The following is a 17,928-nucleotide window of genomic DNA, read 5'->3' on the forward strand; positions in this document are numbered from 1 at the left end:
AAGGCTTCTCAACGAAATAAGCCTTTCTCGTGAACAATCGAGATCTTCTTCTGATGACGCAGAGCAAAGTTCTCTGCGAAACGTGAAGAATTTCACCTTATTTCTAGACACGGCATAAGCCCAAAAGGCTATAAAATGATGTCTCACAAAGTTGCTTACAAGGGATGTCCAACACGGAGGGGGAACCAATTTTGTTCAAGATGTTTTAATTTATATACTTAATTTCAAATGTATAAATATGCTGAAATATGCTGTTATGTTTAGAATATGCAATAAATCCAATAAACCCATAAAATATGCATTTGCATATTCGCAAATGTATTTTCAATAAATCCGGTCCCTAATTATTATTATTATTATTATTATTATTATTATTATTATTATTATTATTATTATTATTATTATTATTATTATTATTATTATTATTATTATTATTATTATTATTATTGTTGTTGTTGTTGTACTTTTACAGCCGCATTGGACCACTGTAGTCAATTTCTGTCCGGTCTTCTATGATGTTTCATGGTTTTCTCCTTTCTGATCTTCCAGTATTTCTTCTATCTGACCGCTTTCGATCTTCTTCTGAAAATACCTTTTGGTTGTTTCTCTTTCATCATTTTTTGGGAGGAATCTAATTCTACTATTCTTCGATTTATTTACTTTGTTTGATTTTTTTAAAATCCTCCAGTGTTATGTCTAAATCTTTCTTGTCTTCTTTTATTTCTTTTATCCAGACAGGATGTAGTTTTTGTTTCCCGAGCTTCTCCAAAATTCTGTGTATTAACCTATCTTGAGGTGTTCTCAACAGATTGTTATTATTACTATCATTACTAGTAGTGGTAGGAGGAGGAGGAGTAGCGCCGAGCTGAGTGGCTCAGACGGTTGAGACGCTGGCCTTCTGAACCAAACTTGACAAGTTCGATCCTGGCTCAGTCCGGTGGTATTTGAAGGTGCTCAAATACGTCAGCCTCGTGTCGATAAATTTACTGGCACGTAAAATAACTCCTGCGGGACTAAATTCCGGCACCTCGGCGTCTCCGAAAACCGTAAAAGAGTAGTTAGTGGGGCGTAAAGCAAATAATATTATTATTAGTAATAGTGAAATCTATCTTAAGCGGAATCGCATGGGACCAAAACCTTTTTCTCGTTAAAGCCAAGTTTCTGTTTAACGATGGTATACTTGAAAATAGCGTACGTTCCCCATTCATTCACACTAGAAATAGAATATAGACTACTAAGCTGATCATTGGGGTTTGTATGTTCAAGACCTAAGGATCGTCCAAATATGCAGGGAAATATGCTCTTAAAAATATACTAGTATGACCCCAAGTATGGAAAAAAAAAGGCCAAACATATGTACTTCTACGAATTTTTTTACCAATAGTTATTTTATATTAAAGATGCAATTCATTATATAATCTTATTGCACTAAATCAATTTATTTCCTTACTAGTTCTGTTAACTTAATTGCACCGGTCTCCATCATATATTCATTATCAGTGGTCAGCACCGCAGATATTTTAAGTTTATAAGATAAGTCAGATAATGTGCCTAGATAAATAACGACTCCATGCGCTGCCCGAATACTTCTTAGAATTTATATAAAGTTACCTGTTAGTTATGTATAAAGTGAATTTTGTCCTCGTTTTCTGGGAAGTAGTTGATCCTTTGAAACAAATCATCGTCGCTATCTATCTGTGTCGGTGCGACGTAAAGCCACTAGCAAAAAGAAAAATAGAAATGAGTGATGAGTATTTACCCTCCAGGGTCCGTTTTTCCCTCGGACTCAGCGAGGGATCCCGCTTCTACCGCCTCAAGGGCAGTGACCTGGAGCGTGAGACTTTGGGTCGGGGATACAACTGGGGAGGAGGACCAGTACATCGCCCAGGCCACCTCACTTGCTATGCTGAATAGGGGCCTTGGTGGGGGATGGGAAGTTTGGAAGGGACAGGCAAGGAAGAGGGATGGAAGCGGCCGTGACTTACAGTTAGGTACCATCCCGGCATTTGCCTGGAGGAGAAGTGGGAAACCACGGAAAGCCACTTGGAGGATGGTTGAGGTGGGAATTGAACCCACCTCTACTCAGTTGACCTCCCGAGGCTGAGTGAACCCCGTTCCAGCCTTCGTACCACTTTTCCAAATTTCGTGGCAGAGCCTGGAATCGAACGCGTGCCTCCGGGGGTGGCAGGTAATCACACTAACCGCTACACCACAGAGGCGGACTGAAATAAGTGATACCTGTACGAATTTTCGCGTCGCGCTGTAGATATATGATGTACTCAATTCCAACTGTCATTGGGACTCTCACTTACCAGTCTAGCCAACCCGAAAACTAATCTCGGTCATTTTGGGCATTATCTTTTTCACCCCTTTTGAACTTGAAATATTAACTTAATATTTTCTACCGAGCAAGTGGCCGTGTGGTTAGGGTCACAGACTTTTATTCGGGAGACGGTGGGTTCGAACCCCACTGTCGGCAGACCAGGAAATGGTTTTCCGTGGTTTCCCATTTTCACACCAAGCCTTTTCCCAATTTCACACCTTAATTATGTATATATATATATATATATATTCTAAGTGTGCATTAATCACATAACATCATTTTCACACAGAATCGCTCGTTCCACTCATACCTTGCTGGAAACATTTAATAAGGAACGCTTGATTAGAAATTGTAAATGTCCTTTTTTTTTGCTGCAGCATCCTTGATGTCTTTGGGGAGTGCATCCCACCTTCCTTAAGTGGTGACAGTGAATCGTCAATGACATGTGGTGCACACAGGTATTTCTAGGAGCGAATACGTAGGTCGAGTCATAAGTCATGGCAACTATCTTTTTTTTTTTCCTCGCGAACAGGAGACAACACGAAAAATCTAAGATATGCATTTGGAAACGTACGGTATGTACTTGTGTATGATGCCACTAGATGGTGTATGTAAACAACAGTGTGGGTCTAAGCATGCCCCCAAATTCAGTGTGTGACTGAGAGCGTCACAAAATGGAAGTCAACAGGCAGGAGCAACGATCGTATATTAAAATAACAGTTCTCCGCGGCAGAAATGCACGCCAATGCCATGCAGAGCTGCGGGAAGCATTAGGTGGACAACGGTTTGCTAACAAAGAGGACATCGCAACAGCATTTCGGAGAGAGGTGTCACACGTTAGCGATACACATGCAGCGAATTGTATTCAGCGCTTGCCCCACCGCTGGCAACGCACAGTGGAAACCTTGGGTGATTATTTCGAAGGTCTGTAACCAGTGCTGACCTGTCCTTTGCACGTAGTCTTGTGTATTTGCTGTCTGTACCATAATAAAACCATGTTTACCAATGGCCTGTGTTCTGTCACTTTCGTACGAGAATTTCCTGCAGTCAGAATTTGTCTTCAGGCACTATGCATAGGTACATGCCCTATATTTACAAATGCATATCTTAGATTGTTCCGTGTTGTCTCCTGTTCGCGAGAAAAAAAATAGTTGCCATGACTTATGACTCGACCCTCGTATTGTGGAGATGTAAAGAACCAAGGTGACGAAAATTGCTGGAGAGAGAAGCAAGAATGTCTCCAAAATACTCACACATACTGTAAGCATTAAGGCGTGAAGCCTTTTAGGAGAACAGGAGCAGAAGAGGAAATTAAAAATTAACTATTTATGACTGCTACGCCGGAAATAATAATGCTTCTCTTTTTCTCTCATCGGCAGTTATTTTTTCCGGGGTTTCGCCACACCGGATCTTGTGTGTGTGTGAGAGAGAGAGAGAGAGAGAGAGAGAGAGACTATGAGAAGGGCAAAAACAAGGAGGAGAGTGTCTGCCACAGCAGCTGACCGTAGGTTGAGCGAAGGTTAACCTATTTAGAGGCCAATTAAAAACCACGGCACGAGATGAGGGAGAGCTAAGACCAAATGGCGATGTGCAAGCCCTCCTTTATACAGCCAGGTGTAAATATAACTTGCAAGGCGACCAGTCGTACCAACATAGCACAATTTATGCTTTTTAAAAAGCCTTAAATGGAAGAATATATACATTAAATTTACACTAGATTATCCAGTTAAACTTATTCCGTTTTGAGTAATCAGTTATTGGCCTATTTCCCTTGTTGATTCAAATTTATACCAAACACTTAACTGAAAATTTCGGAAAACTTAAACTAGGTTCCAAAGGTCCGAACTCAGGAACGTGTATGTATAGGTAAATTGATTTCCAGATGAAAACCAATTTTGGCCGAGAGTTGATCTGTCGATCTGTGCTAATAGCATTGCTTGGGAAACACCGATTGAAGGTCGGCTGAATCGTTCCCCAAAAACACCTTGAAAAAATTGAAGTATTTAAAAATCTATGATGGTGACAATTTAAAACTGACTATTTTCTTTCTTAATCCGTTTTCCCTCCAGGGTTGGTTTTTCCCTCGGACTCAGCGAGGGATCCCATCTCTACCGACTCAAGGGCAGTGTCCTGGAGCGTGACAGTTTGGGTCGGGGGATACAACAGGAAGGAGGACCAGTACCTCGCCCAGGCTACGCTGAACAGGGGCATTGTGAGTGGATAGAAAGATAGGAAGGAATGGACAAGGACGAGGGAAGGAAGCGGCCGAGGCCTTAATTTAGCTCCCATCCCGGCATTTGCCCGGAGGAGAAGTGGTAAACCACGGAAAATCACTTCCAGGTTGGTTGAGATGGGAATCGAACCCCGCTCTACTCAGTTGACCTCCCGAGGCTGAGTGGATCTCGTTCCAGCCCTCCTACTATCTTTTGAAATTCGTGGCAGAGCCAGAAATCGAACTGGGACCTCCGGGTGTGGCAGCTAATCACACTAGCCACTACACCACAGAGGCGAACCACAGACTATTTTCTCGAATGAAAACTTAGACATTTCATCCGTTGTTATCACTGTTTATTTATTCTCCTTCACTTAAACGGTGGCAAAAATTGAAAACTGATCGATTTCACAAATTCAGACTTAGGAATTTCTCCCGTTGCCATCAACTCCATATTTTATCTGATACACTTTTCCGTGTCCTTTCCATTTTTAGTCTATTTTCCTATACATTACTGAAGACTTCTGACTGCAAATATTTCAATTCCTCAACGAATAAAATACTGTTGGTTACTATAGTTTTATGCTCCAGTTATTACTTTCACGGAATATTGTGCCGCTGGAGTTGGCTACGTATTTCGTGCCGGTAATTCTACCGGTGTCCGACACTGTGGTGTAGTGGTTAGCGAGATTAGCTGTCACCCCCGGAGGCCCAGGTTCGATTCCCGGCTCTGCCACGAAATTTGAAAAGTGGTACGAGGGCTGAAACGGGGTACACTCAGCCGCGGGAGGTCAACTGAGTACATCCATCCTCGAAGTGATTTTCCGTGGTTTCCCACTTCTCATCCAGGCAAATGCCGGGATGGTACATAACTTCAGGCCACGGCCACTTCCTCCCCTCTTCCTTACCTGTCCCTTCCAATCTTCCCATCTCTCCACAAGGCCCCTGTTCAGCATAGCAGGTGAGACCGCCTGGGCGAGGTACTGCTCATTCTCCTCATTTGTATCACCCGACCCAATGTCTGAAGCTCCAGGACACTGCCCTTGAGGCGGTAGAGGTGGGATCCCTCGCTGAGTCCCAGAGGAAAACCGACCATGTAGGTTAAACAAATTAAGAAGAAGAATTCTACCGTTACGAGGTTTGAGAAAGTGAATACCTCCAAATATCTTCAGAACAGATGCGGATACTTGAAATATTAGCTGAAAGTATACTATTTTCCATGCAGTGAATAGCAAATGTACATTTTCTAGGGGCGGCTTTATCCCTCCCTCCCCTCCCCTCCTTGTTTAATGTAGAAGTTTACAAAGATTTTTTTGGTTTAATGAAATTATACACCTAAGAGTTTTGTTCCTGCATTAAATACGTAGGCTGTGTCACTAAAGTTCGCTAGGTTTGGATAGTAGTATAGTGACTGTAGGATAGTATGTACTGAACTCGTCCTAGCAGTGGCCGGAGGGCTGGCAACAATAGGCTGCATGTTGGCAGCGACCGCCGTATCCAGGGCTTCACAAGTTACGACGAGCCTGGGGATGAGGTGCATTAACAATCATAGAGAATATGTCTCTTACTTCACAAGTAATACTTGAAATATTAGCTGAAAGTATACTATTCTCTATGCAATGAATAGCAAATGTACATTTTCAGAGTTTCAATGTTATCGTTCTTTGAAAAAAAAAGCAGAAAATAAAACATACCAAAATGTTGTAGATAAAGGCTTCTCTTACTGGCGTTGACATGATCACTACTGTTAACAAAGCGGCCCCTTTGGATATGGTTGCCATACGTCCTGAAAAAGCGGGATTGTCCTGAATTTAGCATGTGCCCCAAAGTCCTGACTGAATTTTTAACCCTCGACTGGCGTTGTGAAAACTTTGGTACGTAAATGGCGTTGTGGGGTCGAAAATGATACCATAGAATGGATGACCTCAAACACCCTTTATTTAAGTTTCAAAAATAAATACCTGTCAATTATATTTCCTTACACCTTTTGCATTACCTACAATGAGAAATTAATATCTTTACTGATTACAGATTGTGAGATAATGCACAATTATTTTAACGTAACTGATTTTAAAAGAAAATGCACTCCCATGAATTAAACTTAAATGAAAACAAACCTTAAATGTTCATTGCTCCAAAGCAAATTCAAAGGTACATTTAAATATTATAGTATACAAAATTCATAAAAATGCTGAATTCCACAGTCATTTACGTCATTTTCACAACCACTTTAAGGTTTGGAAGTTTAACAATAATGTTCTGACTTTGACGTTGGGTTCGGCAGCTGACCACTTCTATCTGTTCCTACCAGAGGAAGATGACGGCTGGTTATGGACGTCTAGGTTGTCCATGAAAGTTCTCTCTTCGTCTTCCTCACCTTCTTCTTGTTCCGAATCCGTGTCGTGCTCGGAATTGTAATCTGGATCATTTTCATCTGAGAGATCGCTGTCGTCACTTCCTTTGGCATCTTCCTCTAAAACACTGCGATCCTAGGATCACACACTGACATGCCAGGGAGAGATGTGAAAGCCATAGCAAGGCTTACATGAAGAAAAAGTACCAAACACGCACTTCGAATGAAATATGAACACTTACAAAATTTTATATCACGACAAACTTCGTAACACAAACGCCGTTGTGGGGTCATAAACGGCACCACACAGTATTTAAATCAACGTCCTGAGAAAACCAATATTTACTAAATGCTACAACTGCAGATAGCAGTTGACCTTGCACTAAGTAACAGCTACAGTGAACGGCGAGAGCCAGAACGGAATACGGAGGGAGCGACAGGGTTGTACAAAGTCACTGGTATCTTTAAAGACCCCACAACGCCAGTAGAGGGTTAAAAAACCGAGCGAGTTGGCCGTGCGGTTAGGGGCGCGCAGCTATGAGCTCGCATCCGGGAGATAGTGGGTTCGAATCCCACTGTCGGCAGCCGTGAAGATGGTTTTCCGTGGTTTCCCATTTTCGCACCAGGCAAATGCTGGGGCTGTACCTTAATTAAGGCCACGGCCGCTTCCTTCCCATTCCTAGGCCTTTCCTGTCCCATCGTCGCTATAAGACCTATCTGTGTCGGTGCGACGTAAAGCAAAATAGCAAAAAAAGAGGGTTAAAAATCCCTAAATATCCTGAATGTTTAAAAATCAGAGCAAATTAATTAAAATTTTGCTCAAATGCTTTTGAAAGGGAATGTTCCGTCTGTTACTTAAAAATTGATGCAAATAACAGTGAATATTTTAATTTTGGAGTGGTCTGTAAAGTAGGTACCGTATTTTACTTAAAGTATGGTTTTTAGTAATTTCTCTATTTCATTTTAACATTAACATCATATAGCAAGTGTATCTTTGGTAATGGATGGGTCGGTTCACATGGAATTACCCATATAGTTGGAACCACAGGCGCCAGCTTTTAGTCTTGAACACAGGGGCAAGGATGAATATATCAAATATTTTTACGGGAGCAAAAACACAAGGGTCCCCGTACTAGTGCATGCATGAGGGCAAGTGCTCCCATGGAGTCGGCACCTATGTTTGGAACTTGTCGATGTTGGTGTCCTGAATTCCATCCTGAACCTTATGGCAAACCTACTTCAGAAAGGCTTATACCGAGTCTCTTTTCTATGTATTATCATAGGAAACTCTAAATTATTACATGTAATAAGCAATATCAATCCTCCTCCAATCATAATCAATGGCATTGCTGTACCGTACCTTAAAAATGTAACCAATCTTGGAATCTCCATCAATGAAAATATGACCTGGAATGAATACGTAACAAATGTATGTAGAAAGGTTCATGCAGCTCTATATCCCCTGAAACGTCACAAGAATTCTTTTCCTCAAAAACGTAAATTAAAATTAATCCAGGCACTACTATTCCCAATTCTAGACTACTGTGATATGGTACTAGTCAATCTAAATGCTGAACAAGCTTTGAGACTTCAGCGAGCGCAAAACTCATGTATACGATATGCCTTCCAACTGCGACATGACGCTCATGTTACACCATATTTCAAAACAGTGGGATGGCTATGCATAAATGAACGAAGGAATTTTCACCTAATGACACTTGTTTACCAAGTGTTCTCGATGAACACTCCTACTTACCTCTCTTCTAATTTTCGTTTTCTTTCCTCATTCCACGAAGTTAGTATCCGTTCTGGTTCCCTACTTGAAATTCCACTAAGTCGAACGAATTCCTACGATCATTCCTTTTTAGTTACTGCATCGAGACTCTGGAATACACTCCCAATGGACAGTCAGCACCTAACTTCCTCTCATAAATTCAAATCTGCCTGCCTAAAGTTTTTCCTGGGAACATAAAACTGAGTTGTGTGAATCAACTGTGTGTTTGTTGTGTGAATGGGTTTTCTTCATTTACTATTATTATTAGTAGTAGTAGTAGTAGTAGTAGTGCCACACTAATTGCCATACTGATATGTAGGCCTAACTTAGTCTTAGAATTATCTGTCCGTAGTATGATATCCTTTTAGAAATTTTGTCTTACTTTTATGTTTATATTTTTAAATTTTATTGTTTATAGTGGTTAAGTGTAAGAGAGGCCCGTGAGCCCTAACTTCGCCACAAATGTAAGTCAGGAATAAATAAATAATAAGTTTTCGGTAGACGAAATTATTAAAGCAGCAGAGATGTATGATGCAGATAGCACAGCATCAAATGCTGAATTAATAGCGAAAATATCACTTCTTATTCTTATTTTCCTACCGCATTTCCCACACCTGCATGGTCGCGGGGGCGAACTGCGTCGCACATATGGATTTGGTCCTGTTTTACGGCCGATGCCCTTCCTGACGCTAACCCTATATGGAGGGATCTAATCACTATTGCGTGTCCCTGTGTTGGTTGGTAGTGTGGTATATTGTCTGAATATGATGAGGAGAGTGTTGGGACGGCCATATACACCCAGTCCCCGAGGCATAAGAATTAATCAGAAGCGGTTAAAATCCCCGACCCGGCCGGAAATCGAACCCGGGACCCTCTGAACCGAAGGCCAGTACGCTGAACATTCAGAAAACGAGTAGGGCAAGAGCGAAAATATCACTATGGAGAGGTAATTGGACAACGTCTCAACCAGAAGAAAATAGAAGGCCAAAAATTTGCGAATATTAGCTCTACGTAAAGGATATCCCCCCCCCCCCCCCAATATTAGACTATTGCTACAAAATGTTAGCCACCCTACCAGTCACAACATTCTCTACACAGAGAAGTTTCTCGCCCCTACGTACGCACTAAAAACCTACAAATACAATGCGAGAGAACCAGCTTAATTGCCTTGCATAATTATTTATAACTGGTCAAATGTTGACTGATGTGAACTGCTAATACGTAGCTGTACATAGCAAAGTTGATGTACCAATAATTCTCTAAACAAAAATGTACTGAAATGTTGTGATGAAGTAAATATCAAATTTTACCTTAACTAGTATTTACTATACTACAACAACTTCCTTAAAATAAACTTTGAAAATTTAATCACCACGGAAATGAAATGGCCCAATTACTTGTGTTTTTTTTAATATATATATATTTTTTTTTAGTTAGCCCCTCCCTCCAGGGAATCTTGCATCCGCCTTTGCATCAGAGTAAGCCAGAATCGAACCCAGTAACTGGAGCTCAGGAAGACAGCGTTCTCCCGTCTGAGCCATTCAGTATGGTCCTAGCAAAAAAGAAAAAAGCGCTGGAAATGAGCCCCCTTACCAGTGAGTTGTGTAATTTGAAGGAGGAAGTGCCATATGTTCCCTAATACACTTTTGACAGTTCAAGATATGGAAATCCAGTGTCCTGAAGTAATATTAGTCCTACAAGGAAATGAGGTCATTGACACAGCCACATAACGGTTGTCCATTATGTGGTTCTATCTATAGTTTCCACAAAGGAACAAATACCGTACTTCCTGATACACGCACTAATGTCTGACTGCGTAGCGAATACCGAGCTGACGTTTCCCTTCCCTTGTATATTATACTTCTGCCCACGAGAGTTGGACTCTACCATTTGAGCGGCAAAAGCAGTAACTACGACGTGCGCTACGTTGCCAAAGTTACCTCCACTGCGGCTCATCTATATATCGGTGTTAAACGAGTTCTACTGGACCGATTTGCTTCATATATGTTTCATTCTCTACGGAATTACGTGCCGGTGAATCATGAGACATTGATAGGTCTCTAAGTTCAGCCAAATTTGAGTAATCACAAAATCCAATCATTAAATAATCACTCCAGTAATTGCAGGCGAAGGCTTATCATAACCCGCAATACATTCTGTACTTAGCAGGTTGCTAAGCTACTAACACTTACAATGACTATTCTGTTATTGTGTGATTTTATTCCTTTGTAATGTCATTGCATCATTGCATGCAGCCACTGCCTTCGTGATACAGCTATGTTTGATTATTTACCTGTCAAGCCAAAGACTACACACTTCCCCTGATGACGGAAGAATACTATTCACTGCTAGATACTCTTTGATTCTCTATCCTTTTCTAGCTTCCAAATATGTTCAACAGATGGCAGAGCGTTCCTAATAACTTACATGCTACTAAGGAAAAAAAGTCTAAGTACAAACAGACTGGATCATCATCGGGGAACAGTTATCGAAGGATAACCTAGCTACACTAGAAAGAGTGAAGGAAATGTATCTTAAAACTGTCCTCTACCTGGCAAGAAAAACGTTCCTTACAAGACAACCGTTTTATATAGAAGAACTGCGATTAAAAATACCATTACCCTCTACGACACAATACCAAGCTTTACATCAAGAACTGCAGGATAAAAGAGCGAATATATGGACAGACTTTTACCAAACAGACGGCATGATGACGTCAGAATGGATGAATTATGACTGCGAACTGCGGCATACCATAACGCGCTTCTTATTAAATGTTTATTAAAAATCCATTAAAAAGAGCAGCAAAACAATATGACTACGGCATGCACATCAAGACGAATTTATAACGAATGCTGCGGAGCCGGACGGGTCTTTAAAACACACTGAGTGTTTAATGAAACATGTTGACTTAATGCAATTCAATAAACTTTGACCCGTTCAGCATTTAAGACTGAGCACGTCATTGCCGATAAATATGAGACCTCATAATCAATAACAAAACCATCAACTGCTGATAAAAACATCTACAAATGGACAGCATATACATAAAGAATGGCAGTCAGGAAATAAGTTACGTCTCTCAGTCATTCATAATAAAGTTGTCCGACTCGTTGGCTGAATGGTCAGCGTACTGGCCTTCAGTTCAGAGGGCCCCGGGTTCGATTCCCGGCCGGGTCGGGGATTTTAACCTTCATTGGTTATTTCCAGTGGCCCGGGGGCTGGGTGTTTGTGCTGTCTCCAACATCCCTGCAACTCATACACCACACATAACACTATCCTCCACTACAATAATACGCAGTTACCTACTCACGGCAGGTGCCGCCCACCCTCATCGGAGGGTCTGTCTTACAAGGGCTGCACTCAGCTAGAAATAGCCACACGAAATTAATTAATTAATAATAAAGTTGTTACCGAGCTCGATAGCTGTAGTCGCTTAAGTGCGGCCAGTATCCAGTATTCGGGAGATAGTGCGTTCGAACCCCATTGTCGGCAGCCCTGAGGATGGTTTTTCGTGGTTTCCCATTTTCACACCAGGCTGTACCTTATTATTAATGTCACTGCTGGTTCCTTTCCATTCTTAGCCCATTCCTGTCCCACAAGACCTATCTGTGTCGGTGCGACGTAAAGAAACTTGTAAAAGAAAATGTTATTATACAGAACAGAACGCTACCCATACTGATGTTTGTATTATTTAACGCCGATTGCTAATGGTACACTTCAACAATAAAACTAATAAAATTCACTGATTAACTAACAATGAGTCCGCCTCTGTGGTGTAGTGGTTAGTGTGATTAGCTGCCACCCCCCCAGAGGCCCGGGTTCGATTCCCGGCTCTGCCACGAAATTTGAAAAGTGGTACGAGGGCTGAAACGGGGTACACTCAGCCGCGGGAGGTCAACTGAGTACAGCCATCCTCGAAGTGATTTTCCGTGGTTTCCCACTTCTCCTCCAGGCAAATGCCGGGATGGTACATAACTTAAGGCCACGGCCGCTTACTTCCCTCTTCCTTACCTGTCCCTTCCAATCTTCTCATCCCTCCACAAGGCCCCTGTTCAGCATAGCAGGCAAGGCCGCCTGGGCGAGATACTGGTCATCCTCCCCAGTTGTATCCCCGACCCAGAGTCTGAAGCTCCAGGACACTGCCCTTGAGGCGGTAGAAGTGGGATCCCTCACTGAGTCCGAGGAAAAAACCGACCCTGGAGGGTAAACCGATTACGAACGAACTAACAATGTTATTAGAATGAATTCTTGACGAATTCCTGTCTTGGAGTGATCAGGTTCAGGCGATATGTAATAAAATTACACCATCAATTCGCGTTCTTAATAGACTTAAATACAAACTTACTAACACTCTACTAAAGAATATTTATCACGCTCGTATTCAAAGTCATATACTTTATATGGTACATATTTGGGCTTGTTCCACTAAAGAACTATTTCAGACTGATAAAATTCTACACAAGAGAGCATTAAAAGTACCCATTAAGGTATCTACATTGACGCCAACAGCTTATGCATAAACGTTGTAATATTCTTCCACTTAAGGCTTTACGTCTCACCAGCAAAGGCATAATATCTTAATAATAAAACGAAAAGTGCTTTTCTGTGTGTAGTGGTGGTGATTATTGTTTTAAGAGGAAGTACAGCTAGGTAACCATCCTCTATATCATCGCCGTCTCAATCTCTATATACTGCCTGCTGTGTGCCGCGAGAATTGCGTTTACAGTGACATTGCAGATGGCAGCACATACCGCACCCAGAGCACATGTTGGTTAAATGAGATTTCGTCCGTAACACCAATATAAAATTTAAAATAATCATTTACGTGTTACTAATTGAGAATATAATGCACATACAGAAACTAAAATTTCACATTTGAGCTTGGCTTGAGATATAGAAACATAAAATATATAAAACCTTACCAGTTACAGTAGATATATTAGGACCATCCCACTACTACATGGGACATAAAAATTTTAGAATTTTCTCGACACGAGAAACGGAGCACATTTTCAGACATTTTCTTACTGTTATTTACCAACAGTGGACGCAAACAAATTTCAATCACTTTTTCGCTGACCCTTTGTTCATGACCAGATTTCAGGATACGTTTTATTGCACATAATGCAGTGCGTGTGTCCGTCATGTAATTACATCCACCACCCAATCTTACTGCACTGAACAAAGCTTATATTGCGTCTCCAGAAAAGCATCTAGTGCAGGGGCGGTTTCTCCATAAGGTTGCAGGTTTGCGCTACCCCCATTAATTATTTATGTTTATTTTAGGTAATGTTTTATAATTTGGATTACTCAACTACTGCATTTTCATTCAACAAGACAAACCGCCGGTACTCTTAGATGTTCACTGGAGGAGCCGAAAAGTTTGCAGCAGAGAGTCAACCTGAGGTAGGATGAAACCACTGGCTGCCAAAGGGGTGCGCGGGGCTGATCGAGGGGTGCTTTTTGGCTGCTAGAGGGGTCCGCGGGTAGAGGAAAAGATAGGCGTGGCTTCTTATACATTGCTTAAATGGAGGTTTATCAACCTGGCTCCTCCTACTTCGCCGACTTGATGCATCGCTCTAGCTAGCTATCTAGCTCCTTGCAGCGCAGCGAGGGATCCAGTCGGCCGTACTCCTACGTAACCAACTACTAGCAAAGTCGCTAGAGACCGTTGACGCTCAATGTGAGAGTCTGTTATACAACAGGGATGTCATCTAGTGACATTGGATAGAAGTCCATCTTCTGGATATATAATTAATGGCTTTAAATTTGAAAATAAAAACCGCTATTTCAGTATAGTTCTGAACTTTGTTATGTGCGTACAAGCTAAGTAGCTTATTGATTTCAATGTGTAAACATTCGTGTCAGCGTGTGTTTTTATTATTATGCGTTTTTATCAGTTAGTGATATTTTGCCAGATCATGAATTCGGTGCGGTCTTTAATGTCTGGGCCGTTTCCGCAATGGACTGTCGAAGAAAAATCCGAGGTGAAACGAATGGGTTTAATTTCGAAACCAGATATAATACCGGAATTAGGCTAGGCCTGCCTCAAAGTGTTTCATTTCAATATGGTAAAAGAGTTCTCAAATGAAAAAATGTTACTGGGTTGTAGTAATATTCCTGAAAATAGAAATGTAAAATGTTTGTTTTATTTTTAATACTAAAAAGTATTGTTGACGTACCTGGTTTTGAAAATTAGCCTGTAATCATATTATATCAATGGTAAAAATTGTGCACCACTGAACTTTTAAACCGCCAGCCGCCACTGATCTAGTGAGAACATAAAAGAACCCATTTTGCCCATTTTGTAACAGAAAAGATATACATTCCACTATAGACTTCACAGTTAGCGAGACACCATCTGCCGTCTCATTAGTCAGGCACTTCAGTTTTTCACGTTTTGATTCCAACTGAATTATTTTAACGTACACGATGAAATCATCTTTCAACCATAGCATTTTAGCTGCTGGTGAATACAAATGCACACATTCTGGATTGTTTTTGCCAAATGTGCTGAGTTCTGCCAATGACGTCGTGGAATGTGAAAAATTTGTCAATTTATTCCATGAACCACACCGTCGATTCCGCGTATAAAAAATCCAAACATGTGTTTATAAACGGGCATGGTTTCATATCATGAAGCAGCAGTAACTGCTGGGGAAATATTTGTACAGCAGAACATTTATCTTTTCCAAATCCCTCTGTTTTTTCGTAATATTGAAGAGGCTTGGATGTCAAGTCTCTCTGGAGGCGATAAATTTGTTTCGTGTATTTGGAAGCGATGATGCCATTGCTTTCTCAGTCTAGGATAAATAAGTTACAAGATTCTGAGCAACTGCAACGTGACCTCGAAAATGTTGTGAGATGGACAGCAGGCAATGGTATGATGATAAACGGGGTTAAAAGTCAGGTTGTGAGTTTCACAAATAGGAAAAGTCCTCTCAGTTTTAATTACTGCGTTGATGGGGTGAAAGTTCCTTTTGGGGATCATTGTAAGTATCTAGGTGTTAATATAAGGAAAGATCTTCATTGGGGTAATCACATAATCACCCTCACCAGAATTACCTGATTCAAGAACTGGAAAAAATCCAAAAAAGCAGCTCGATTTGTTCTGGGTGATTTCCGATAAAAGAGTAGCGTTACAAAAGTGTTGCAATGTTTGGGTTGGGAAGAATTGAGAGAAAGAAGAAGAGCTGCTCGACTAAGTGGTATGTTCCGAGCTGTCAGCGGAGAGTTGGCGTGGAATGACATTAGTAGACGAATAATTTTGAATGGCGTTTATAAAAGTAGGAAAGATCACAATATGAAGATAAAGTTGGAATTCAAGAGGACAAACTGGGGCAAATATTCATTTATAGGAAGGGGAGTTAGGGATTGGAATAACTTACCAAGGGAGATGTTCAATAAATTTCCAATTTCTTTGAAATCATTTAGGAAAAGGCTAGGAAAGCAACAGATAGGGAATCTGCCACCTGGGCGACTGCCCTAAATGCAGATCAGGATTGATTGATTGATTGATTGATTGATTGATTGATTGATTGATTGATTGATTGATTGATTGATTGATTGATTGATTGATTGATTGATTGATTGATTGATTGATTGATTGATTGATTGATTGATTGATTGATTGATTGATTGATTGATTGATTGATTGATTGATTGATTGATTGATTGATAGGAACTGGGACCTCACATTTATCAAATGGTAATTGTCAAAACTGAACAAAAGTTTACGACTAGGATAACATGAATGAGTCGCACAGGTTCTTAATTTTCCCTCTCCAAAATGTTTAAACATAGAAACATTGGTTCTATAATTGTTAGTCAACGGCATTAATCATTTCGGAACTAAAAGGATTAGATCGGAGTCTTCTAACCCTTCAACGAGGAAGTAGGCAGCGGGAATAGGTAACTTTTTGGAAAGTCAGTTTACAACAAACCCCAACAGTTAATTTGCGAGAGTAGGCGATTTTCCAATATCTGTGCCGCATACACCTTCAACATTGACCACGCAAACGAACTTGTTACTGGTTCGGTCGTAGAGGATTAGCCATTTAACCGGCAATCGCTGTTACATTCCTCTCTGTTGGTCTGAGAGTTTTACATTCAACTCTACGTCTTTCCTTCATTAATTTGGAAATCCTGACACCACACTCAACATTTCCTATTTAGGCAACCTGTCCAGAGTACTTTGTGATAATGCTAGACCAGGAGTCCTCCCATATTCGTAACACAGTTCCGTGCGATTTGTTCTGACCGCGCGGATTTTGTCTCGCGAAAATTATGGTTTGATCTCAAGATAAAGGGTCTTTTGTACATTATATTTAGCTGCTTCGATTTTCCTCTGTAGTCTTTTAAGTTAATTATGGTTAGTCATCAGCTTTTATCACAGTCTCAGAATTCTCGATCGGAGCCTATAATGTACTGTATGATTTTCTGATGCCTGTTGTCATTCTTACTTCTTGGAATACTGACTTGGATTGAGACATCATTGTTCATATGAATTCCGTACTCGTCATCCAATGTATTTCCTGCAGTTGAAGAGCTTGTTCCATCATAGATTTGTTCCGAAGAAATATCTTGTCGCTGGCTTGTCTTTCGTGGAGCTATTTTTCTTGTCTGAAGGTAATGGGGATAATTTGAAGACCGACTAGGCACACACTGTGGCTTAAATATATTTTTTCTTTTAGTTTTATCTTATTCTCCATTTCTAAAATTCAGGCTACAAATACGAGAATAATCGGATAGAATCCATTCACTACCCTTGGTTGATCTTTGCCTTGATATAGCGTTAAGCCAATTTCTCCAAAGTTCTTTACTAGGGGGTTTCAGGAATCCTCACACCTAAAGAATTTGGATTCCTTGCAATGATATACAGAGAGGAACACAACAATTCATTTTACAACCAGAGTCACACACATAAATACTCGATGCAAACGCAAAGGGACACAACTTGGGTACGGAAATAAACTCGGTGCGTTAGCTGGCGGCCCTAGCGGAGGTTTGTGACAGTAAGAGCTCACACTGAGCAGCATGTAAACTAAGATGGCGGTGCTCTATATCAAATACAGTAGAGACAATACGCGACACTTCCGGATTTAGCCTTGTTAAAATGGGAGACAAGTCGCACGTGGCGCTCCTAGTGGCTTGACCTGAAAATTCGCGCTAAATTCAAATATCAATTGAAATGTATATACGGAAATGGATAAATAAATTACGTCTAGAAAGAAAGTGTTACTAAGATATTAACTTCAAAGTTG

The sequence above is a fragment of the Anabrus simplex genome, chromosome 10 (genome assembly GCF_040414725.1).
Source record: "Anabrus simplex isolate iqAnaSimp1 chromosome 10, ASM4041472v1, whole genome shotgun sequence".
Taxonomy (NCBI): domain Eukaryota; kingdom Metazoa; phylum Arthropoda; class Insecta; order Orthoptera; family Tettigoniidae; genus Anabrus; species Anabrus simplex.